Genomic DNA, 26,832 nt, shown 5'->3' on the forward strand with positions numbered 1-26,832 from the left:
CTTAAATGATGGGCTATCTTAAATGCTGGGCTATCTTAAATGCTGGGCTATCTTAAATGCTGGGCCATCTTAAATGCTGGGCTATCTTAAATGATGGGCTATCTTAAATGCTGGGCCATCTTAAATGCTGGGCTATCTTAAATGCTGGGCTATCTTAAATGCTGGGCTATCTTAAATGCTGAGCTATCTTAAATGCTGGGCTATCTTAAATGATGGACTATCTTAAATGCTGGGCTATCTTAAATGCTGGGCTATCTTAAATGATGGGCTATCTTAAATGCTGGGCTATCTTAAATGCTGGGCTATCTTAAATGATGGGCTATCTTAAATGCTGGACTATCTTAAATGCTGGGCTATCTTAAATGATGGACTATCTTAAATGCTGGGCTATCTTAAATGATGGGCTATCTTAAATGCTGGACTATCTTAAATGCTGGGCTATCTTAAATGATGGGCTATCTTAAATGCTGGACTATCTTAAATGCTGGGCTATCTTAAATGATGGGCTATCTTAAATGCTGGACTATCTTAAATGCTGGGCTATCTTAAATGATGGGCAATCTTAAATGCTGGGCGATCTTAAATGCTGGGCTATCTTAAATGCTGGGCTATCTTAAATGCTGGGCTATCTTAAATGATGGGCTATCTTAAATGCTGGGCTATCTTAAATGCTGGGCTATCTTAAATGCTGGGCCATCTTAAATGCTGGGCTATCTTAAATGATGGGCTATCTTAAATGCTGGGCCATCTTAAATGCTGGGCTATCTTAAATGCTGGGCTATCTTAAATGCTGGGCTATCTTAAATGCTGAGCTATCTTAAATGCTGGGCTATCTTAAATGATGGACTATCTTAAATGCTGGGCTATCTTAAATGCTGGGCTATCTTAAATGCTGGGCTATCTTAAATGCTGAGCTATCTTAAATGCTGGGCTATCTTAAATGATGGACTATCTTAAATGCTGGGCTATCTTAAATGCTGGGCTATCTTAAATGATGGGCTATCTTAAATGCTGGGCTATCTTAAATGCTGGGCTATCTTAAATGATGGGCTATCTTAAATGCTGGACTATCTTAAATGCTGGGCTATCTTAAATGATGGACTATCTTAAATGCTGGGCTATCTTAAATGATGGGCTATCTTAAATGCTGGACTATCTTAAATGCTGGGCTATCTTAAATGATGGGCTATCTTAAATGCTGGACTATCTTAAATGCTGGGCTATATTAAATGATGGGCTATCTTAAATGCTGGACTATCTTAAATGCTGGGCTATCTTAAATGATGGGCTATCTTAAATGCTGGACTATCTTAAATGATGGGCTATCTTAAATGCTGGGCTATCTTAAATGATGGGCTATCTTAAATGCTGGACTATCTTAAATGCTGGACTATCTTAAATGCTGGACTATCTTAAATGATGGGCTATCTTAAATGCTGGACTATCTTAAATGATGGGCTATCTTAAATGCTGGACTATCTTAAATGCTGGGCTATCTTAAATGATGGACTATCTTAAATGATGGGCTATCTTAAATGATGGACTATCTTAAATGATGGACTATCTTAAATGCTGGGCTATCTTAAATGCTGGACTATCTTAAATGATGGACTATCTTAAATGATGGACTATCTTAAATGATGGACTATCTTAAATGCTGGACTATCTTAAATGCTGGACTATCTTAAATGATGGGCTATCTTAAATGATGGACTATCTTAAATGCTGGGCTATCTTAAATGCTGGACTATCTTAAATGATGGACTATCTTAAATGCTGGACTATCTTAAATGCTGGACCATCTTAAATGCTGGACTATCTTAAATGCTGGGCGATCTTAAATGATGGACTATCTTAAATGATGGGCTATCTTAAATGATGGACTATCGTAAATGCTGGGCTATCTTAAATGCTGGACTATCTTAAATGATGGACTATCTTAAATGCTGGACTATCTTAAATGCTGGGCCATCTTAAATGCTGGGCGATCTTAAATGCTGGGCGATCTTAAATGATGGGCTATCTTAAATGCTGGGCTATCTTAAATGCTGGGCTATCTTAAATGCTGGGCAATCTTAAATGCTGGGCGATCTTAAATGATGGGCTATCTTAAATGCTGGGCTATCTTAAATGCTGGGCTATCTTAAATGCTGGGCTATCTTAAATGCTGGGCTATCTTAAATGCTGGGCGATCTTAAATGATGGGCTATCTTAAATGCTGGGCTATCTTAAATGCTGGGCCATCTTAAATGCTGGGCGATCTTAAATGATGGGCTATCTTAAATGCTGGGCTATCTTAAATGCTGGGCCATCTTAAATGCTGGGCCATCTTAAATGCTGGGCTATCTTAAATGCTGGGCTATCTTAAATGCTGGACTGAACGCAGAGGCGATTCCTCAGCTGACCAACCACGCATATATGGCCAGTGTCAAACGACAGGTTCCCATGTGCGACGGAGACAAAGTCAGTGTATCCCAAATTTGGGCATAGGACATCAGAATTATTCTGGCAGGTATCTCCGTTGGTGATCTGAGCGTGATACCATCTCATGAGAGTGCGTGGCAGTGATTACATGTGTAATGTAGTAACTCGGCGTGAGACGACTTCACGGGTAACACACTCTTTATTTTACCAAACTCGTTCACAGGTGACTAACACCTACTTTGTATCTCGGGTGACAAACACCCACTTAGTATCCCGGGTGACAAACACCCACTTAGTATCTCGGGTGACAAACACCCACTTAGTATCTCGGGTGACAAACACCCACTTAGTTACCCTGGCGACTAACGCCCACTGAGCTACTCGGGTGACCAACACCCACTTAGCTACTCGGCGACTAACGCCCACTGAGCTACTCGGGTGACCAACACCCACTTAGCTACTCGGCGACTAACGCCCCTGAGCTACTCAGGTGACCAACACCCACTTAGCTACCCTGGCGACTAACGCCCACTGAGCTACTCGGGACACTCCCTGCCCGGGGTATCCGTCTTGACATGTGGGTCCCCAGCCCGACCCACATGGGCGTCGGACCCCGGGTCCCACAGTCTCGCCTCCGAGCCACACAGGGCCCCGGTCCCTACAAGGACGGCGGGACTAGGGGTCTCGGGGCACTAGGTCTTCAGCTCCGTCTTCTGGTCTGCAACTGGGTAACTCTCCCCGAGTGCTCTCGCGCGTCCCCCTTTATACCCCACCTGCGGACGTCGCTGCGAGCATCCATCCTATTCGACCAATCACTGGGCGCTGGCTACGATCCTGTTTTCCCACATCTCAGCGTGCCTCAGCACCCACGCCGCGCCGCCCCGTCATCTGTCACTCCCGGCGCGCGCGTCCACACCACGCCCACAACGCGTGCCCAACCCCGCACCTCGCGCCGCCCCGTGATCCATCACTGTCACAGTCGGCGCACGTCAACACCACCACTACATCACCCCCTACCACATAGCTCGCAGCCGACCCGGCTGCTAAAAAAATATACAAACCCCCCTGTGTGCCCCGTAACACAACACAACAACAAGAACAACAACTAACGTAACAACCCAACACAACGCGAACACTACCATCCGCAACCATCAACCAATGCCACCGCGACAACAGAACAATATATACAATCCGGCGAGTGACAATAGCAATGTGTATGCAGCAAGAAAAATAAATGGAATTTTTTTTTTTTTTCTCTCTCGACTCGTGCAGCGTCCCATTCTTTCCGAGCGTCCCTACAACGGGACATTACCCCGGCAGAGGGGAACACCGGGCGAGCTCGGTGTCGAAAAAAACGTCTTCATGAAAATTGTTGTGCCCTAGCCCGAGTCCGCCTTGCCGGTCCGTCGTACGGCACCAGACGCGGTTGAACGTCCGGTGGTGCCGGCGGTTCAGGAAGACATCGGCCAGGCATCGAGGACCCGTGCGTGCCGCGGGGTTCAGGCTCCCGACGGTCAGCAGCCGTCAAGCCCGAGGCACCTGGGGGTGGGTCAGGTGGAGACACGTGAGGATCAGCCTGCGACACCTCCCTCCCCGAGTCGACGGTCACATCACACGCCCGGTCGTTACGGCACAGAACGGGGTCACACGGTGCCGCATAGGGCTTCAGTCGGGAGGGGTGCACGTACCAACGGCGTTTTTCCCATTTAATCTGTATACTCTGGGGTCGTGCAACCCGCACAATTTCCACCGGTCCCCTCCAAGGTCTCAACAACTTGGGGGACGTAGCCAACGGTGCATGTGGACAATGCAGCCAGGCCTTATCGCCTGGTTTCCAATCATGCGTATGCACCCTCCGCCCATGCAATCTCTCGTTCGCAATTTGCCGAGACCGCGAATTCAACCTCGCCGCCTCCCGCGCTTCAGTCAATTTGGCGATATTAAATTTGATGTGGTCAGCCAATTTTGATTTTGCACGTGGCTGGGAAATCCCCAGTTGGACGTCCATGGACGGATCGGCCTCCCGCCCATACATAAGAAAAAATGGGGAAAACCCCGTCGCCGCATGAGGGGCCATTCGATAGGCCGCGAGTACCCCCGGCACCTGTAAGTCCCAATCAACCTGATCGTCGCAGACCTGTTGGCACAACATAGACGTAATCGTCCTGTTCAGACGCTCAACCATCCCGTCAGTCTGCGGGTGGTAGGGGGAAGTACGCACTTTCTTTGTACCCAACAGGTCGCACACCTCGCGCAACAAAACGCTCGAAAAATTATTTCCTTGATCCGTCAGCAAGCGTTCGGGGGCGCCCTTGTCCAAAACATAGCCCTGGACGAAGGCGTCCGCCACCGCTGCAGCCGACTGGTTGGCGAGTGGCCATGCCATGGGCCATCGGGTGAAGTATTCTACGCCAACCAGCAGGAACTTATTTCCCCTTGGTGTAGCAGGAAAGGGCCCCAAGATGTCCAACGCAACTAATTCGTTTATGCGCGAAACTTGAATGGATTGCAGCGGTGGATTAGCTGCCAATGGTGGCGGTTTTCTTTTGGCGCACCCTACGCATCCCTTAAGAATATTCGCCACGTCGTTACCCATCCCCGGCCAATAATAGTCTCGCTGGATTAGGGCGAGCGTTTTGTGAAAACCCAGATGCATGAGCCGTTCATGAGCTGCCAGAACGACCCTACCCCGCATAGCAACAGGCACAACGAGCACGTGACGCCGGGACATGTTGTCCCACTTCATCAAAAGGCCCTGTCTGCACACCCAGGAACCGACCCGCGCATCCCCTACCTCGGGAGCGCCAACTTTTCGACGTAGCGTAAGTAGGGAACCGTCGGACATTTGGAGACGGCCCCACTCAATGAGGGGCAACGACAACAGCGAATCCCTCCCCGTGGGGGCGTCGACTCCCGGCGTGTCAGTGGCGGCGAGCGCAACTCCCGGGGTGCCGGCGACCGGGGGTTTGCACCGCGCCGATCCCAACAAACATGTGCAGTCCGTGCACGGTGGCAACCGCGACAAGGCGTCCGCATTTGAGTGTCGCAATCCCTTGCGGTAAATCGTCGTGAATTGGTAGTCCTGAAGGACCTCCAACCATCGGGACAATTGGCCCGATGGCTGTGCCACGCGCATAGCGTATTGTAGAGCCGCATGGTCCGTACGGACCGTAAAATGACGGCCGTAAAGATACGGCCTGAATTGCTGTGTAAAAAACACAATCGCTAACAATTCACGACGAGTTACGCAATAGCGTTGTTCGGCGGGGGAAAGAACTCTACTACCGTAGGCGACCACCCGTTCAACCCCCCCGACCACCTGTGAGAGCACCCCCCCGATACCCGTGTTGCTGGCATCTGTGTCAAGCAAAAACGGTTGTGTGAAATCGGGGTAACACAAGGGGGGAGCCTGCACCAAGGCGTCACGAAGGGAGCAGAACGCAGCCTCCTCTTCCGCCCCCCAGTGAAACCGCACACCCTTAGCCGTCAAAGCGTGCAGGGGCCTGGCTATGGTGGCAAACTGCTTGACAAAACGACGGTAATAGGAGGCGAAACCAATGAAACTGCGAACCTCCGTGACCGAGGTTGGCGTTGGCCATGAGCTGACGCAGTGCGTCTTAGCAGGGTCCGTCGAGATCCCTGAACGACTCACGATATGGCCCAAATACCTGACCGATTCCCGAAGCAGAAAGCATTTAGCCGGTTTAAATTTAAGCTTAGCGGAACGCATCCTGAGGAACACCGCTCTCAGTCGCTGGAGGTGCTCCTCAAAAGTTCGACTGAAGACGATGATATCGTCGAGATAAATCAAACAGGTATCCCATTGGAGGCCCGACAAAACCAATTCCATGAGTCTCTGGAACGTGGCGGGAGCGGAATGTAAGCCCATGGGCAACCGGTTGAATTCAAATAGGCCACCAGGTGTCCGGAAAGCGGTTTTAGGTTTAGACTCGTTATCGAGTGGCAATTGCCAAAATCCGGAAAGCAGATCGAGTGTGGAAAAAAACTGTGCTCCCGCCAAGGCATCCAGCGACTCATCCATCCTGGGGAGCGGATACGCATCCGCCATCGAGATTTTGTTTAAGCGGCGGAAATCGACACAAAACCGCAAGGACCCGTCCTGTTTTTTTACTAGGACAATAGGAGCACCCCACGGACTAGAAGAGGGCGAAATGATATCGGCCGCCAACATATCATTAACCGCCGATTGCACATGCTCCTTCTCGGCTGGGCTGAGCCGGAAGGGATTCTGACGAATAGGGGCCGCGTCCCCTGTAGCTATGTGGTGGCGCAACAGGTCAGTGCAGCCGATATCGTACTTATGTTTGCTGAACACGTCAGCAAACTCGAGTAGCAAACCCCTCAATGCTCCCAATTGCACCTTGGACAAGTTAGCCGAACCGGCACACAACGAGTCCAACCACTCAGTCCCCTCATCACTTGGAGGATGCGACTCGACAGTGAAATCTGCTTGAGCCACGAGCCGTTCCTCAACGGGTAGCGGCGCGGCGTGAGCCAGCACCGTTCCCTGCGCAATTACGGCCGGCCGCGAGCCCGTATTCAAGACCATTACGAACGGCTCACTGTCCCCTCTCACCATGGTTGGAGCAACCGCTAAATCGAGGCCCCTTCTGGCCCTGTTAGACGGCCCCAACAGCACCCCCTGTGCCTCCGCACCCACCTCGAGTGGTTTCCTCAACCGAAGGGGTACCAACATTTGCGATCCCGGGGGCACCCGTACAGTGTGAGTTGCCAGCGCCTGCACCGTCGCACAAACCGTGCGTATTTTGGTAGGGCTCGTCAAGAACGCAACCCGCCGACCTGACGGAAGCTCAATGCAGGCCTGATCTATAAGAATTTTGATGGGCATTTTGGACAAAAAGTCCGTACCTAGCAAACAGGGAACGGCCAGCGATGATGATACAAAAATAGGGCCCGCCAATTTGATGTCACCAATGCAAATAGTCGCCCGAATCTGGCCGATGATCCCCAGGGATCCCCCATTCGCCGCATAAAATGGCACGTCTACTGGCAGAAGGGGTCTACTTTGGACGGGAAGAATGTTATAAATAAGGTCCGAGATGATAGTGGCCGACGCACCCGTGTCCACCAGCACCCGGACCTCAACCCCGTCAATAAACCCCGTCACCACGGACGACCCGGCCGACGCAGCCACTATCCTGTGGGCCAATTCGGACCACTCGACTGCTTGCGGGCCGTGTACGGACCCCCCTCGCCGAAGTGAACCCCCGGCACCCAGCCGCGAACCCCCCACCGCCAAGCGGCGACCCGAATGTGCCGTGTTTGTGGACCGAACGTGTGAGGTGCCGCGACTTGCCGGGTTTTGTTGGGATGACTTGTGGGCCTGGTCGTCGTCTCGACGTGGTCCTGTGGCGCGCTGACGCGGGGCCCGGCACCCGGCTGCGACGTGGCCCCGAAGGCCGCAGTTGTAGCAGACGACGAGGGACGTCATAGGTTTCGGTTGCTCCAGCTTGCGGGATGAACGTGTGGGCGAACGACCTCCCGTTCTCCACTCCCCCGGACGCGATGCAGCGAAGGCCTGCTCCTGATCCGCAGCTGGCTGAGGTTCGGCGATCGTGGCGGCCAGTGCCGCGTTCCCCGCCCATTTGCAGACGACCCCCGGCTTGCGTTTGAGGACCTCGTACGCGTGAATGCTCGTGGCGATCGCCAGGGAGCAAATATCCATTTCGTCCGCCACATTGATGGGGACCCCCAACTCGTGGGCCAACGCCAGCAGCTGCTCCGTCACCATGGCGTCCTTCCCCTCCTTATCCATGCGGGGAAAAGCTGCGTCCGCCAAGGCGAGCAGTGCCGTGCGATAGGCGAGCGTCGTTTCTCCAGCCACCTTCCGCCGATCGTAGAACTGGTGGCGACACGTGGAGGGCGGTCCGAACACCTTCGCCATCAGGTGTAGTGCGGCCTGGAGCGTAGAGCGGGACGACCTTGCAGCAGATGTGAAGGCTGCAAGCGCGTCGTCGTCGAGCATCGCTGGCAACGCACGCAGGGCAGTGGTGTCGGACCACCCCGACATCTCCTGATGAGCGAGGAACCTTCGTTGGAAGGCTCCCCAGTCGCCCCCATCCGCCTTGAACGCCGACAGCGCGGGCAATCTTTGCTGGAGGACCCGATCGTCGTCGACGTCGGAGAGATTTTCCCGCGCTCCGCTGTAGTTGTGTAAAATGTCGGCTCGGTTGTCAGGCGCAAAATGGAGAGCTCCGGCGCGCGCTGATGACGTGGGCTGCGCTGAGCGGAGGTCTCCGGCCACGTGGTGTCCGTGTTTCCCGCCAATCGATGGCGGCCCCTCAAAAACGGCGGCAACTTCCAGACTTTTGGCGCGAAGCGCCTTTTGGCGGGATCCCTCCAACGTCGCTTTCTCCACCAACCCCGCAGCCGTTTTTCCGCTCGCCGGAACAGAGATGTCCGCCAAGACAGCGGCGGCGGCGAGTAGCAACTCCGCCAACCGGGAGTGCGCGTCTTGGAGGCTGGTGTCGGAGGCGAGCGGAGCGTCGGCCATCACCGCGAAGTGCTGCATCGGCGGCAACTCCTCGTCCTCTCCTCCCGAGGTTGGTGTCCCCGGTACGCCGTCGTCGTCCCGACCTCGCTCGTGGGTACGGGTAGTCTTCCTCGTGTCCATACTTCTTGAAGACAGGTTTACTTCTGACGCCAGTTGTAATGTAGTAACTCGGCGGGAGATGACTTCACGGGTAACACACTCTTTATTTTACCAAACTCGTTCACAGGTGACTAACACCTACTTTGTATCTCGGGTGACAAACACCCACTTAGTATCCCGGGTGACAAACACCCACTTAGTATCTCGGGTGACAAACACCCACTTAGTATCTCGGGTGACAAACACCCACTTAGCTACCCTGGCGACTAACGCCCACTGAGCTACTCGGGTGACCAACACCCACTTAGCTACTCGGCGACTAACGCCCACTGAGCTACTCGGGTGACCAACACCCACTTAGCTACTCGGCGACTAACGCCCCTGAGCTACTCGGGTGACCAACACCCACTTAGCTACCCTGGCGTCTAACGCCCACTGAGCTACTCGGGACACTCCCTGCCCGGGGTATCCGTCTTGACATGTGGGTCCCCAGCCCGACCCACATGGGCGTCGGACCCCGGGTCCCACAGTCTCGCCTCCGAGCCACACAGGGCCCCGGTCCCTACAAGGACGGCGGGACTAGGGGTCTCGGGGCACTAGGTCTTCAGCTCCGTCTTCTGGTCTGCAACTGGGTAACTCTCCCCGAGTGCTCTCGCGCGTCCCCCTTTATACCCCACCTGCGGACGTCGCCGCGAGCACCCATCCTATTCGACCAATCACTGGGCGCTGGCTACGATCCTGTTTTCCCACATCTCAGCGTGCCTCAGCACCCACGCCGCGCCGCCCCGTCATCTGTCACTCCCGGCGCGCGCGTCCACACCACGCCCACAACGCGTGCCCAACCCCGCACCTCGCGCCGCCCCGTGATCCATCACTGTCACAGTCGGCGCACGTCAACACCACCACTACACATGCAAGCAGATTATAATAACGAGAGCGTGGGGAGTGGTCGTGTAGCGCTACGAACCTGGTGGCCCGAGTTCGATTCCCGCTTACGGCCAACATCAGTGACGATTATCTGAACCAGTCCTGGGCCTCCCCTAGGTTGACTCGGCCTCAAATGTGTACCTGGTGCGGTGCGTAAAAATATCGCCACTGGGGAGACAAAGGCGGCCGGGCGTGGTGCTGGCCACCCACTCCCTCGTGTGCCGTTCTGGCCTCATAGGTGCTCGCTAACAGCACTTGCCCCAACAGTCTGTTCAGGCTATACGGGGGATCTTTGTCTTTGGAGTGGTAGTGTAGCAGTTAGCGTGCTCCACGACAAACCCAGTGATCTGGTTTCGATTCCCGCTCATGGCCAACACCAGTGATGATAATCTGAATCGGTCCCCGGCCTCCCCTAGGTCGACTCAGCCTCAAATGAGTACCTGGTCCGGTGTGTAAACATCGCCACTAGGGAGACAAAGGCGGTCGGGCGTGGTGCTGGCCACCCACCCCCTCGTGTAACGTGCCGTCCTTCACAGGTGCTCACTAACAGCACTTGCTCCAACAGTCTCTGAAGGCTATACGGGGGATCTTTGTTTTTGTAAGCATGTGTATCCTGTTAAATCCACAATCCTAGCTTGGGTGGTTTGTAAAATGCACGGAAAAAAAATTGCCCTCCTTTTGAAGGCGATTCCAAACCACTCCTCGACTCCAATCTGCTTTAATTGGACACTGAAGATCCTACGAACCACTCCCTCACACTCTCACCCTCACACGAGGGGGAAAAAAACATTCGCACATGGACATAAAACGTGGTAAAAACACACAGTCATCACCGCAAAAAAGCACCAGGGCACATGCATCGTATGTATATCGAGAACGCTCACGATCAAACGCTAATGATACAGTTATTGTTTTTTACATGCCAGTAGACACAAATGCGTTTACATTTAGCTTTTTATTGTTGTTTTAAATTGGCGCAGCCACAAGTGCATTTGTGTGAAAAATATGCGTTTGTTTTGATGCATTCAAGTGTGTGTATGAAGATTTGTTTGGGTTTTCATCATCATCATCCTGCTAGGATTGTTAGCCACCCCAACAGATGTTTCAAACTAGTAACCTGTACACTGATAGAAAAATATGTTCATTAGATGCCACTGTTTTTTTACAGAACGATGTGGCCGTTTAAATGTTAAATGTGTTTTATTGCGGAAAGTGCACATTGCATTTCAAATATATACAAAGTCACGGTTGTGATGGGCATTTCTTTTGTCACTGTGGTATTGGTGTTTTTCGTAGATTAAAATATTTGCTTGACATCCTGTTTATGCAGACCTATTCTGCCAACACGTTGTCTAAACATGGCCTAGCAGCCAGCTCTAAATGTGCCGCTGTAGCCTTGCCTGAAAACCCAAATTGAAAAACGCTCACCGCAACACCCACAGATCCCTATTTTAGCTGCCACGGAGCCTGTTATGACACGTGGCGTTATTAAGCCCCTATTAAGGCTCGCGTAGGACACAAAGAGGGTGGTGTGGCCTTCGCCGCACTTGGCGGTTCTCGTTTTAAACCGAGTCAATCTACGAGACGCAGGCCCGAACAACATTCATACACCAATTATCACGTAAGTGACCAGAATTCCAAGCTGATGATGCTGTACTTCCACAACCGATAGGAAGCGTGCTGGTCTCGCTACGCATTATCGGGGCTCGCTCGCTTGGCCCACGTTGCCATGAGGGCCCTGCAGAGCCGATGGGGCACCAAGGAGGCTCGTGCAGTGGCAGTGCTCGCCCCGCAGGGGCCCAAAGCGCAGCAATCATTTTTGAGGGGCCCTCATTTCAAATTATAACCCATTCGTGAGATGGCAGAATGAATATAAGACGGTGGATGTAGATGTAGCGACATAAGATAAAATGTAGATTTGTAGTGAGATGAGAGAGATTAACATTTAGTTTTATCTTCTTGGTTCTTTCGGTAAAGTCACGTAGAAGGGAAATAATAAAATAATAAAAATTTAACATAATAAAATAATTCTCACGACGTTTTGGCCACAACGCAAGCAGCCGTCCTCAGGTGAAGAACAGGTCTGTTGAGGCGACAGCGTCTAAATGAAACACCACCATGCTTGGAGCGTCTATTTAAGCTGGGTTGGAAGGGGGGGGGTATGTGTCTGTATTTAAATTGTTATGCAATTACGTTGCAGATCTTTTGTCAATCCTCTGCTAGAAGAAGGCCGCTCCACGCTGTGTTGGTCATGGGGGTTATTTGACGATAATGCGTCGCCACACTGGTCAGTGCCGCCAGGTCGGTGGAAGTTGGTGGCCCAGAACTCATTCGAAATTCACTTGCCATTAATGTATTCTATGGCCAGTAATGGAACTCGGTCACCAGGTCCGTAGCCCAGTGTGCAAGTCCATACGTGATTACTCCACCATTGTGCTAAAATGCATGGGTGAAAATCCCAAAAATGTATTAACTTTTGTTAGCCTAAACTAAAGATGGCAATATTGAGTGGATTTTTGTTTGAAAGATTGCTTCATAACCCACACAATGATTGCCGCAAGACAGAGCATGTAAGAGCCCAGCCCACCAAGCCTCGTGTGACACATGGTGCGTTGGGACGTGGATCTGTGCTCTGCTGCTGAATGCAAGTGGACCAATCCTGGGCCACCGAGCCTGCTCACCCGAGTTGCAGACTCTTGGGGCAAGTTGTGTGAGCGACGACCTACACGTACGTCATCGGAATGGGAAAGGGGTAAAGGCATGAACAGCACACGAGGGGCTGGTGTGGCCAGGAGCCACTTCTAACCAGGATTTGTCTCCCCAGTGCTGCTGGTTAGATGCCACACCAGGTCCACGTTTAATGCCAAGTCAACCTATGGGAAGGCCCAGCATTAGTTCAGATAATCACCACTGATGTTAACTGTGGCGAGGATTGCGTCTTGGTCTGCCAAGTTCGTAGTGCAGTGCGCTATCCATACTACACTCATGCAACCCACGATATACCTACTATAATCACTCAGGAATGTCTGTCCTTAAAGCTCGTGACGTCACTTCACATCGACCAGCCCCCCTCATTAACATTCATCAACAGATAACGTCCTCCAAATAGACACCCCCCTACCCCCCTCATTAATAATCATGAGCAGGTGACGTCCTCCAAATGGACACCCCCCCCCTATTATTATTACTTAATATAATGAGCCAAGAATGTCGGTGTGCAACGCTCGTGACCTCACTGCACGTCGACCAGCCCCCCTAATTAATAATCATGAACAGGTTACGTCCTCCACATGGACCCTCTCTCATTAAGAGCAGGTGACGTCACTTCATATCGAACAGCCCCCCTCATTAATAATCATTATAAGGTGACGTCCTCCAAATGGACACCCAACCACCATCTAACCTATATAATTCATTTTTTGTCTGTCTGTCTGTCTGTCCGTCCGTCTGTCCGTCTGCGTACGCTCCCTTGCGGGGGATGTAACTCTCGGACCGTGGGGTTCGCCGAGATTAAATTTTGCAGGTGGGCACGCCCCTGGCCCCGCGGTAAACTTAGGCATTTCCGATTTTTCGTCTCTAAACTTTAAATCGGACCGATTATCGATTTAGTGCGATTTCTCTTTATTTATTTATTTAATGCTTTGTTTATTTATTTGCTATTGCCGACCGGCTCGGACCACGGCGGTTGCCCCTGGCAACGGGTAGCAACGCCTTCACTGCGGGGTGGACGCCATTTTGAATTCCCGTTAAAAATATGTGCACGCATTAACACGCGACTCTGAGGTAAATTCATCAAAGTTTCACGTCCTCTTCACTCCCCCCCCACCCCAATGTGTGCAATTACTATTATAGGGTCGGTAGATAATAAAATTATAGCGATTAGACAGTATTATTGTAGCGCGGGGGGGGGGGGTAACGGCCCCAGTACCCAGCGTCAGCCGGGTGGGCAATCTAGGCGAGGCCGGAGGCTCTGCATGGTACTAGGCCTCGACACCCCACCCGTGTCAAGCGACGACTTTGTGGTATAAACTCGATATACCCAGCGTTGCCCGGGGGGAAAATACATTTAAAATCTTCTGAAAACTTTAAAACATTACATACCAATGAAAATACAACTGTGTAATTACTTTTAAACCCGACGCGCCAAGAATCGATTCTCTGAATCGCGCAAAGGAATCGAAGGTTGTAGATTCCTTAATAATCGGACGATCCCCGTTTACTATAAGTTGGTTATAGTCGATATAAACTGCTACAAACGGGAAATATCCGGCGTTGACCGGGGCAAAAATGTAATTAAAAACTCATGAAAACATTAAAACATAACATACCAATGAAAATAAAACTCTGTCATTCAATATGTAAACCCCCAACATGCCAGGAATCGATTCTTTGAATCGCACAAAGGACTAATCGAAGGTTGCAGATTACTTTAGGATCGCCCTTAACATTTCCGACACACACATTCACACATTTAGCTTTTACATTTAACATACAAAACGTCAGCATGTACTGCTGTCATCAGTGGTAAGAGTGAGTGGTGAGGGTGAGTGACGGTTGTGAGAGGTGATTAGTGAGTGGTGAGGGTTAGTGGTGAGCATGAGTGGTGAGGGTGAGTGGTGATTGTTGAGGGTGTGATTGGTGAGGATGAGTGGTGAGTGGTCAGGGTGAGTGGTGAGGGTGAGTGGTGAGCGGTGAGGGTGAGTGTTGAGGGTGAGTGGTGAGTAGTGAGGGTGAGTGGTGAGCGGTGAGGGTGAGTGGTGAGGGAGAGTGGTGAGGGAGAGTGGTGAGGGAGAGTGGTGAGGGAGAGTGGTGAGGGTGAGTGGCAGTTGTGAGTGGTGATTAGTGAGGGGTGAGTGGTGAGGGTGAGCGTGAGTGGTGAGGGTGAGGTTGAGTGGTGAGGGTGAGCAGTGAGGGTGAGTGGTGATTGGTGAGGGTGTGATTGGTGAGGATGAGTGGTGAGGGTGAGTAGTGAGGGTCAGTGGTTGTTGTGAGGGTGAGTGGTGAGGGTGAGTGGTGAGTAGTGAGGGTGAGTGGTGAGCGTGACTGGTGAGTGGTGAGGGTGAGTGGTGAGGGTGAGTGGTGAGGGTGAGTGGTGATTGGTGAGGGTGAGTGGCGAGGGTGAGTGGGGAGGGTGAGCAGTGAGGGTGAGCAGTGAGGGTGAGTGGTTGTTGTGAGGGTGAGTGGTTGTTGTGAGGGTGAGTGGTGAGGGTGAGTGGTAAGAGTGAGTGGTGAGGGTGAGTGACGGTTGTGAGAGGTGATTAGTGAGTGGTGAGGGTGAGTGGTGAGGGTTAGTGGTGAGCATGAGTGGTGAGGGTGAGTGTTGAGCGTGAGTGGTGAGGGTGAGTGGTGATTGTTGAGGGTGTGATTGGTGAGGATGAGTGGTGAGTGGTCAGGGTGAGTGGTGAGGGTGAGTGGTGAGGGTGAGTGTTGAGGGTGAGTAGTGAGGGTGAGTGGTGAGCGTGACTGGTGAGTGGTGAGGGTGAGTGGTGAGGGAGAGTGGTGAGGGAGAATGGTGAGGGAGAGTGGTGAGGGAGAGTGGTGAGGGTGAATGGTGAGGGTGAGTGGTGAGGGTGAATGGTGAGGGTGAGTGGTGAGGGTGAGTAGTGAGTGGTGAGGGTGAGTGGTGAGGGTGAGTGGTGATTGATGAGGGTGAGTGGTGAGGGTGAGTGGGGAGGGTGAGTGGCAGTTGTGAGTGGTGATTAGTGAGCGGTGAGGGTGAGGTTGAGTGGTGAGCGGTGAGGGTGAGCAGTGAGGGTGAGTGGTGATTGGTGAGGGTGTGATTGGTGAGGATGAGTGGTGAGGGTGAGTAGTGAGGGTCAGTGGTTGTTGTGAGGGTGAGTGGTGAGGGTGAGTGATGAGGGTGAGTGGTAAGAGTGAGTGGTGAGGGTGAGTGACGGTTGTGAGAGGTGATTAGTGAGTGGTGAGGGTGAGTGGTGAGGGTTAGTGGTGAGCATGAGTGGTGAGGGTGAGTGTTGAGCGTGAGTGGTGAGGGTGAGTGGTGATTGTTGAGGGTGTGATTGGTGAGGATGAGTGGTGAGTAGTGAGGGTGAGTGGTGAGGGTGAGTGGCGGTTGTGAGTGGTGATTAGTGAGAGGTGAGTGGTGAGGGTGAGTGGTGAGGGTGAGCAGTGAGGGTGAGCATTGAGGGTGAGTGGTGATTGGTGAGGGTGTGATTGGTGAGGATGAGTGGTGAGCGGTAAGGGTGAGTGGTGAGGGTAAGTGGTGAGCGGTGAGGGTGAGTGTTGAGGGTGAGTGGTGAGTGGTGAGGGAGAGTGGTGAGGGAGAGTGGTGAGGGTAAATGGTGAGGGTGAGTGGTGAGTGGTGAGGTTGAGTGGCAAGTGGTGAGGGTTAGTGGTGATTGGTGAGGGTGTGATTGGTGAGGATGAGTGGTGAGTAGTGAGGGTGAGTGGTTGTTGTGAGCGTGAGTGGTTGTTGTGAGGGTGAGTGGTGAGAATGAGTGGTGAGGGTGAGTGGTGAGGGTGAGTGGTGAGGGTGAGTGGCGGTTATGAGTGGTGATTAGCAGAGGTGTGGACTCGAGTCATGTGACTTGGACTCGAGTCAGACTCGAGTCATGAATTTGATGACTTGCGACTCGACTTGGACTTGCATAACAATGACTTTGTCCCACCTCTGAGATGTGGACTCGAGTCATGTGACTTGGACTCGAGTCAGACTCGAGTCATGAATTTGATGACTTGCGACTCGACTTGGACTTGCATAACAATGACTTTGTCCCACCTCTGGTGATTAGTGAGGGGTAAGTGGTGAGGGTGAGCGTGAGTGGTGAGTGGTGAGGGTGAGCAGTGCGGGTGAGTGGTGATTGGTGATTGGTGAGGGTGTGATTGGTGAGGATGAGTTGTGAGTGGTCAGGGTGAGTTGTGAGCGGTGAGGGTGAGTGGTTGTTGTGAGGGTGAGTGGTGAGGATGAGTGGTGAGGGTGAGTGGCGGTTGTGAGTGGTGATGGATGAGTGGTGAGCGGTGAGGGGTGAGTGGTGAGCGTGAGTGGTGAGGGTGAGTGGTGAGGGTGAGTGCTGAGTGGTGAGGGTGACTGGTGAGAGAGTGGTTAGTTTTGAGGGTGAGTGGTGAGGTTGAGTGGTGAGGGTTAGTGGAGAGTGGTGAGTGGTGATTGGTCAGTGGTGATTGGTGAGGATGAATGGTGAGTAGTGAGGGTGAGGTTGAGTGGTAAGGGTGAGTGGTGGTTGTGACGGTGAGTGGTGAGGGTGAGTGGTGAGGGTGAGTGGTGAGGCTGAATGGTGAGGGTGAATGGTGAGAGTGAGTGGTGAGGGAGAGTGGTGAGTGGTGAGGGAGAGTGGTGAGGGAGAGTGGTGAGGGTTAGTGGTGAGAGTTAGTGGTGAGAGTGAGTGGTGAGGGTGAGTGGTGATTGGTGAGTGGTGAGGGTGAGTGATGAGGGTGAGTGGTGAGGGTGAGTGGTGAGGGAGATTGGTGAGGGAGATTGGTGAGTGGTGAGTTGTGAGGGTGAATGGTGAATAGTAAGTGGGAGTGGTGAGTGGTGAGGATGAGTGGTAAGGGTGAGTGGTGAATGGTGAGGGTGGATGATGAGTACAGTTAATATACACTGTTGTAATCATAGCAGGTACCACCACCACAGTATGTACTGCTCTCATCAGAGCAGGTACCACCACCACCACAGTATGTACTGCTGTCATCATAGCAGGTACCACCACAGTATGTACTGCTGTCATCATAGCAGGTACCACCACAGTATGTACTGCTGTCGTCATAGCAGGTGCCTCCACACTCGGTATGTACTGCTGTTATACCAGGTACCACCACCACAATATGTACTCCTCTCATCATAGCAGATACCACCACAGCAGTATGCACTGCTGTAATCATAGCAGGTACCACCAGTCACTATGCACTGCTATAATCATAGCAGGTACCAACACAGCAGTATGCACTGCTGTATTGATAGCAGGTACGACCTCAGTCGGTATACACTGCTGTAGTGATAGTAGATACTGCTATCGAGTTGGTAGATACCGCTATAGTAAATACTAAAACAGTCAGTATATACCACTACAGTCAGTCAATACTGCTACAGTCAGTATATACTACTATACAGTCAGTACATACTACCACGGTGAGTAGCTACTAGAGTCAGTAGATACTATTATAGAGTGAGTAGATACTGCTATAGATTTTGTAGTTACTACTATAGTCAGTTGATACAACTATAGAGTCAGCAGATACTATACAGTTAGTCGTTACAAGTATATAGTCGGTAGATACTACTGTAGGCCCAGTAAATACTACTATGGTCAGTAGTTATTACAGTCACTAAATACTACTACACAGTCAGTAGCTACTACTGGCTCAGTAGATACTACGGTACAGTCAGTAGATACTACTACAGAGTCAATAGATACCACTTCCTTTGTTGTATGTAAGGTGTTGTTAGTATATATACCTACGAGGGGTAAAGATATTTTTTGAGGGGGGGGGGAGACCACAATTTTCGGAAACCTTTTGACATCAACTATTTACCCCACACTTTCTCAAACTTTTTGGACTTGTGAAAGCCTCTTATATATTTGTTGGTGGAGAAATGTACAAACAGCCCACCGGGCTTTGACAATACCTTAGTATCTGTGTATATATATGTAAGGTTTTAAGAAATATATTTTTCACCCGGGCAAAGCCGGGTACTTCCGCTAGTTAATAATAATTAGCGGGTGATATCACTCGTCATGGGGGGGCGAGGCGCCTCCTCCCACCTCCTCGGCGTCAACTTACAACCCTCACTACAAAGGCAGAACTCTCATGTCACGCGATCTCCGTAACGCTCTTGTTGAGACATCAAAGTAAAAAGGACGTCATAAATGAAATAAGACTGTGTTACCGCGCCCTTACAAATTGCACACGCATTAATGCAATGCACATATATCACGTCACGGTCTGCTTTTCGCTTGCAGGTTTCAGATTGACTGCAATACACCCCGTCCTTGGACGGGCAAAAGGCTCGTGTGCTCAACAGGGCGTACGAGAAGCGAGCACAATTGTCAATTTGCTCTGTGTCGTCAGTTGTGATGCTTACGCACTGAACTAAAAGTACAGGTCTGAGTCGACCGATGGAAGGCCCTGGACCACTTCAGATATGCGTCACTGATGTTGACTATGAGTGACGCATATCTAACCTCAACAATACTGCGATGCACACACGCATATTCACTAAACATAGAACACAAAAACAAACCAATAAAATTCTCCATTTATGATTAAATAAATAACCCTGAAAAATGTGGTAAAGTTTAAATGTCCCGTAATGAGGCATTCAACGTGATGTACGAATATCCTTTAATAAATTTATTTTTAAAAATACCCTCAGCATGAGTAACACAGCAGTACAGAGTACTAATGATCTCATCTATGCAAGAGCTTGTCCTGTTGCTTATTAAGTGTGCCATTTCAAAGGTTTCGATAGCAACCTACGAATGTTGGCTTACACTCGGGCACAAGCAACACACACAGCTCAAGCCCATGCACACTGTGAAATAAAATTTGGAATTGTTAACAAAAAAAGATATCGCAAGAAAAAAAGTTCCACGATAAACTTTTACAAAACGACAAACGATGGCAATTCTAAGCATCCATTCATTCAATAAATCATCCATTCATTTAAAAAACACAGTTTCAATTAATAACTATATTGCGTAGTGTATGATGGTATTGTGAATTTTGTGAAGTAGAGAATTCACGTCGGGGCTGCGTTTGTAAGTGCAGGCACCGGTGCCGCTGTTATGCCTTGTAGACAAAGTGTGAAATTAGTGTCGAAAAATGAGGCGTACATTTTTTTTAACTGCAAAACAGGGTCATTGTTTTTTGTTTTATCGGGCACACCCCCTGGGAAGGGAGTTCTTGTGGTTAGAAGAGCGACCAATTAAAAGGCATCCCTCCTAATGATCCCAGGGGACGGCGCTCTTATGTAGCAGGCAGTAGTCAGTCGCATCAACACACTCACCCTTTCACTGGCCGCATGTGACATCAATTTGGGGAAAAGTAGTTAAACATAATATTTTCACAAACATTCTTTGCAACGCGTGACTGACTTTGCGACTTTTGGAGCCATTCTTTCATGCGAGCTATCAAAGTAGAGTAGCTCAATGTGGTTTTGATATTTTTTTTTTACTTTTGATATCCTTGTACGAGTACAATTATCATAACGACTGCGGCTCTCGTGCTTCGTGTGTTTTTCTTGCACTGTGCCACGGCGTTAGTGTGAGCCCCTCGCCTGTTGTACGCTTCCTAGCGGTGATATTGTTACGGACTGTGAACCCCAATTACAATTTGTGCGATTTCCCCACCGCCCCAACCCACACCCCCTGCGCATGGAACATTTCGGCGCATTGCTGGGAAATGTTTGACAATTGTGTGAACGTTTTCTTAAATTTGGTAGGCATGAGAGTGAGAGAAAAAAGAAAGTGTGGCTTTGCCGGCTGCATGACTGGGAGGGGGGGGGCCTCGTGTACCTACAGAGGCCTTTAGGCATCGACCTCGTGTTGCAGTTGTCAGACATCCGCATCCCAAACAGAAAGCTTTGTTGCGCGGCATTGTTAAGGGCACGGCGGTTAAAATGCTACAAGGTCTGTGGAGATCCCTCTCAACACCACTTAATGAAAGCGGAGACGCCAAGGAGGACAGGACAAGGATAACGGGGGGGATAGTGGAAGAGGGAGGCTGGGAGTGTGGGGGGAGTGTGTAGGAGAGAGAGAGAGAGGTCGTAAAGAAAAGTCGAGGCGCTGTGAGAGAGACTGAGTGAGTGCAAGACAGATTCGGACAGGAAAGAAAGAAAGATGAGGAAAAATAGGAACGAAAGGGGAGAGACGTGAGGGAGAGAGAGAGAGATTTTTTTCCTAATATCCTGTTATTGACAGATCTGTGAATTAACACAGACCATGTCTGTTCTACAGCAGAACACAGGAAGTAGCTATAACTGTATGAAATCAGATAACCTCCATTGCCACATTAACCTTTTTCACATATTTCATCATTAATAATATTGAGTTTCTAACGTGTCCTACATGCTGTACTCACTTTGTAGATACGTTTTACGATTATAATGAATTGCTTAATGGAAAAGGAGCTCATCAGGCAAAAGTCCTGAAGTCAGGCTCTGTTTAGGGAATGTGGAGATGAATGTAATGTAACGTCAAGTCAACATTAGTTCTGAGCATTGAGGTGATGCTCATCTGTTTACACCCTGAGCCAGTGGTGAAACATTATACGTTCCTGTGTTGGGGGCGAGTTTAGCCATTACATTCATCTCCACATTCCCTAAACAGAGCCTGACTTCAGGACTTTTGCCTGATGATGTTGTAGACTTCTCCCGCAAAGTGGAATTTACATTTATCAACGCCCCGAGTACGATGGGCTGAGTCAAACTCCAACCAGGATTTTAACTCTCAACATTCTGATTACGCGAACCGTTCGTTCTACCACTGAGCCACCTGACCGGAATAATCTAATTCATAATAGCATCACTTACGAATAACACAGCCGTGCATGTTGCCTTGCTGGAAATGTGACTTTTTTTTCGTAGGCCACACCATACTGAAGTCAACTGGAAAGCACGGAAATAATTACTGGTTCCACTTGATTACAGATGGAATTCAACTGGGAAGATAATTTACTTGCGAGCTATGCCTTTAGTCTATGCCAAACAGGAATATTACATGGAACAACAATAATGGTTGATTTCAAGTTAGGCATGCTGGCAGTCGGATTGTTCGCTAGCTTTCTCAGTGAAAACGTGTGGCGTCTAAAGCATTAGGAATGTTATATAGGGTTGCAGGTGCTGTGTTCTTTCTGTGAGTCTAAAAAATATGAAAATTTCCCATTTCAGAAAGAAGCTACTTGCAGGAATACAATATAGAATACAGCATTGCATTAATTTAATTCAACTCATTCCAATTAGGCCCTTTTTTGCGTTTTTGCAACTGTTGATGTCCATTTTTGATTTCTCAAAGCGAAGTGCGGCTTCTGCCTGGCCCCGTCTCCACTTTTATTTCAACTGCATTCCAAATAGAAAAGTGGGACTAAAAGCATTTTGAAGCAAATCAACCTAAACGCAATTAGAGTTAAGCATCTCCCGCTATTATCCAGGAGAGTGTTTTGAACATCGGAACAAATTATATTGCAAATACAAAAGAAACGCAAGCATCCTTTTGGCCGGTCGGACGCGGCGAGCTCAGAGAATGTTGCGTGATCCATCATGCAGTTCCCTGACAAGCTGCATGCCTATTTGCCTGATGGGCTCGGCTCTTTTTCTCTCTGTTTAATAAAGTAAATGTACGTCGTTTCTGTAGCACTTAAAGCCACTTACACGCAGCGACGATAAAAGGCTGCATCAATCTAGCAAATGGGGTCAGCGGATGCGGACTCATTGTATGCACACTCAGAGCAAGGGCGATCGTAACACAGTGCCATTAAAGTAAATTGTTAGGTTGAGGGTTATTCCCATTGAAAAGCAATGAGCAACGTTGGAATGAATAGCCACCATGACCCAAGAGTACGGTGATATGCTATTTTTATGCTAATGTTGGAGCACTTTTAACAATACAGAATAATTTTTTATACCAAAAATTTTGCAGGTGATTTTTTTACTAAGCGTTTGAAGATTATTTTCTCATAAATTATATGCACTTAAGGGTTTCTTCTCTTGTTTTTTTGTTATTGTTTAATTATGCGGCTTTTACATGGCATGCGTTGAAAATCATGCCATCGCATTTGCGTGCTTTATTCAGACGGGTTTTGAAGCATGTTTTAAAAGGCGATGAGTATGCACGAAATTATAACCAATTGAAAAGCATCCACTTTCAAATAGGCCTGAAATAATTTCATAAACATAAGCAGACCCACTGATGCATAATCCTATTAAATCAATGAAATTCAATAGGGACTGCGAATTGCATGTTTAATTTCTTCAAAGATTGAAGCAAGCTTCTAAAGTCCACACAAATACACGGTTTAACTGAACCATCAAATTAATAAAGCAACATGTGTTTTTGCTAAAGATTTTAAATCAAATCTCAAATATCTGAAAAATTAAGGTTTTTTCCGGAAGTGGTCTGCACTGTAGTTATTTACAAAGGTCATGCTGAAAACACATTTTCATGCCCACGAACATATTTTAAATTGTAATTGACACTCTTTTAGCTTTTAGTTCAAAAGTAAATTGCAATTTCTGTGCGATCCCATAAACAGCTGCACATTTAACTGAAAGAGCAGTGCCAACTTAACTGTAATTCTGCAGTGCCTGCACGACCATGAGTCTGTGCTGTCACATCTATGGTGACCTTTTCATGTGTCTGGTCGCCATTCAACCACCAGGCATCTAGTAACTTCAATCAGGCAGACCACCAAGCTCCCTGTGACTTTGTCCCACATTTGCCACCTCCCAATGCATGCAATGCCCCTGCACTCTTATGCCTTCTCCCCCCCCCCGCCTCGGTTTCACAATCCTGGGACACAACTGATTTAATGATTGCCAGTGTTTCATATGGATTGTCAGAGCGATCCATCAATAATCCTTCAGACCGTCGGCTAATTAGGGCCCAGTGGCCCGGTGGACATTGAGTTTGACAGGTTTAAGGAATCGATACCCTTACCTCTGCTTAAAATAATTGGGTACTAATTGTACCTCGAACTGCACAGCGCTTGCTTCTGTGTCCGCTGGTGTCATGTTGGCCCTTACGTAAATGCTGGTGCCGCCTGCCCTGCAAAGTGAACCCGCATATAAGAAGCTGTTAAGGAAATACTGTGGCGATTACGCAGCCCAATGTAACGCATTCTCGCTATAAATATTGACTGCTGATAAACAATTTGTTCTTGGTTTACTCGGCGACTATTTACTCATCCGTGCATTATATTTATATACTTTCACCCCTCATTAAAATATTTACAATGCAGTTTGGATTGATGCAGTGTTTAAATGCCGCGCATCTCAATATGCCACGCAATGCTGGTGAAACGAAGTATAGCCCCTGAATGAAATCCAATGCATTTTTGGATAGGGGTTTGGTTTTATCGTATACTAGCATAAGTACCCGGCGTTGCCCGGGTGAAAAATATATTTCTTAATAACCTTACATATATACACAGATGGGCTGCTACCCCTGCCCCCCCCCCAGCCACGATCTCCTCGGCCGCTGTGCAGTAATATGTACAGCCTATAGTGTGGTGGGGTGTCGAGGCCTAGTACCGTGCAGAGCCTCCGGCCTCGCCTAGATTGCCCACCTGGCTGAGGCTGGGTACCGGGGCCGTTACCCCCCCCCCCCGCCCCCGCGCTACAATAATACTGTCTAATCGCTATAATTTTATTATCTACCGACCCTATAATAGTAATTGCACACATTGTGGTGGGGGGGGGAGTGAAGAGGACGTGAAACTTTGATGAATTTACCTCAGAGTCGCGTGGTGGGTGTCGAGGCCTAGTACCGTGCAGAGCCTCCGGCCTCGCCTAAATTGCCCATCCGGCTGAGGCTGGGTACGGGTGCCGTTCCCCCCCCCCCCCCCGCGCTACAATAATACTGTCTAATCGCTATAATTGTATTATCTACCGACCCTATAATAGTAATTGCACACATTGGGGTGGGAGGGGAGTGAAGAGGAGGTGAAACTTTGATGAATTTACCTCAGTCGCGTGTTAATGCGTGCGCATATTTTTTTACGGGAATTAAAAATGGCGTCCACCCCGCAGCGAATGCGTCGCTACCCGTTGCCAGGGGCAACCGCCGTGGAAAACCAAACGGACCAATCGTGTCTCGCAAATCCCTCACATTTCGTCCAATGAAACTGCGGATGGTCCGGCGACACACAGACAGACAGACAACAACAACAACAACCGCCATTCGCCACTAAGTGGCGGTGACGTCACCACGACGCTTGTGCCAGGCCATGTGCACCTTGAGGCCACGTGAAGTGTCGAACGCCCGCTGGCAGGAGGTCACGGGGCAGACCCAGGTGCCACGGGTCGACTGACCGAGATGACCGAGATGACTGGCTGATGCACCACCTGTGCCCCCTACTGTGCCAACTTGCTGTGCTTTAGCCACCCGGCGCTCCGCTCGTTGTTGTGAGCGTCGCTCCTCCGCCCTCCGTTGTTGTTGGAGGGCGACTGCCTCCAACTGCCCAGTAGCGTCCTTCACGAGCCTCCTCCACTGAGGCCGATCTTGACACCGCTGGTACCAGTCATCGGCAAGTCCACTCAGCTCCACGTCCTCCTGTACCACATCACTCCATCTCTTCTCTAGCCCGTGCCGCGCCCGTTTAGCCCCCTCGATCCGGCCGAACAAAAGCTGTTTAGGCATGCGGTGGCTGGGCATGCGGGCTACATGACCCAGCCAACGCAGCCTTGCCTGCCGGAGGAGCTCACTGATGGGACTTTGCCCAGATCTTTCAAGGACTTGTGAGCTCCTCACACAATCCAGCCTGGTCAAACCCAGGATGGATCGTAGGCAGGCCAGCCTAAATGTTTCCAACCGGCGAAGATGCTCCACTAGGGGGGTCCACGTTTCGCAAGCGTAGAGAAGGGAGGGAATGACCGTGGCCGAGAAGACCTGAAGCTTCGTGCGGAGCGACAGACCAGGTAGCTTCCACACAGCGTTACGCAACCGATGAAAAGATATTGCCGCTCGACTGATTCGGAGTGAGACCTCTGCTGATAAACTGGAGCTGGTCATGAGCACACTGCCCAGGTATGGGAAACTCTCTACTCTCTCCACAACTGCCCCATCACCGATTGGGAGTTGTGGGGGCGGAGTGCCCGATGGTACAAAATACCCAGGCAGGTGCTTAGTTTTGGTGGGGCTGATGGTAAGGCCCCACCTCTTAGTGGCACACTCCAGCCTCAGCAGCAGCGTCTCCAACTCCTCTTCTGAATGAGCAGCTATTACCAAATCATCGGCATACATAACGTGGTTGACCAATAGGGAGCCATCCCTTGATCGCACCCGGGCGTCGATCAGCCTCCCATTATATCTGTACCAAATGGTAATTCCCCCGGTACAGCTATTGAAGGCTTCACGAACTACGCAGTCGAAATAGATGTTAAATAATGTGGGAGCCAGAGGACATCCCTGTCGCACCCCAAGGTGTACAGGGAAAGGCTCCGACTCCCGGCCACGTAGTTTTACCCGGGCCCGCTCACCATCATGAAGGTCCTTAATGATCGTGAGCAGAGGGTCAGGGACTCCGAAAGCACGAAGAACAACCCAGAGCCCAGTCCTACTGATGGTATCATAGGCCTTGACCAGGTCAATAAAGCAGAGATGTAGGTCTTTTTGGAATTCCCTACACCTCTGCTGTAGCAGACGGACAGAAAATATGGCATCTGTGCAGGACCGCCCTTTCCTGAAACCACATTGGGGCTCCGCAAGCCTCTCCTCAGCATGCCTAGCAAGGCGATGTTGAATAATCCTTGCCAGGACCTTACCCGGCACACTGAGGAGTGAGATGCCCCTGTAGTTGTTACAGTCTGTGCGGTCCCCCTTCTTAAAGAGGGGGACCACCAGGGCATCCTTCCAGTCCTGCGGAACCCGTCCAGTGGTCCAGACTGTTGTTATGATGTCATATAGGGCAGTCTGTGCACAAACGCCACCCTCCCTCAGCATTTCGCCTGGGAGATCATCTCTGCCCGGTGCCTTCCCTGGTCTCAGACTCCGGATCGCCCTCAGTACTTCCTCAACAGCCGGTACCTCAGCCAGCCACTCACAGGGGGTGACCTCTTCCAATATTTGAGGCACCGCAGCCTCAGCAGGGTTATCCCCACTTTGTGCCATGATGTTTTCCTGGCTGAGAGATTTTCCCTCCCCCAGGACCTCACAGAAATG

Source organism: Lampetra fluviatilis, chromosome 20, assembly GCF_964198595.1.
Source record: "Lampetra fluviatilis chromosome 20, kcLamFluv1.1, whole genome shotgun sequence".
NCBI classification, from domain to species: domain Eukaryota; kingdom Metazoa; phylum Chordata; class Hyperoartia; order Petromyzontiformes; family Petromyzontidae; genus Lampetra; species Lampetra fluviatilis.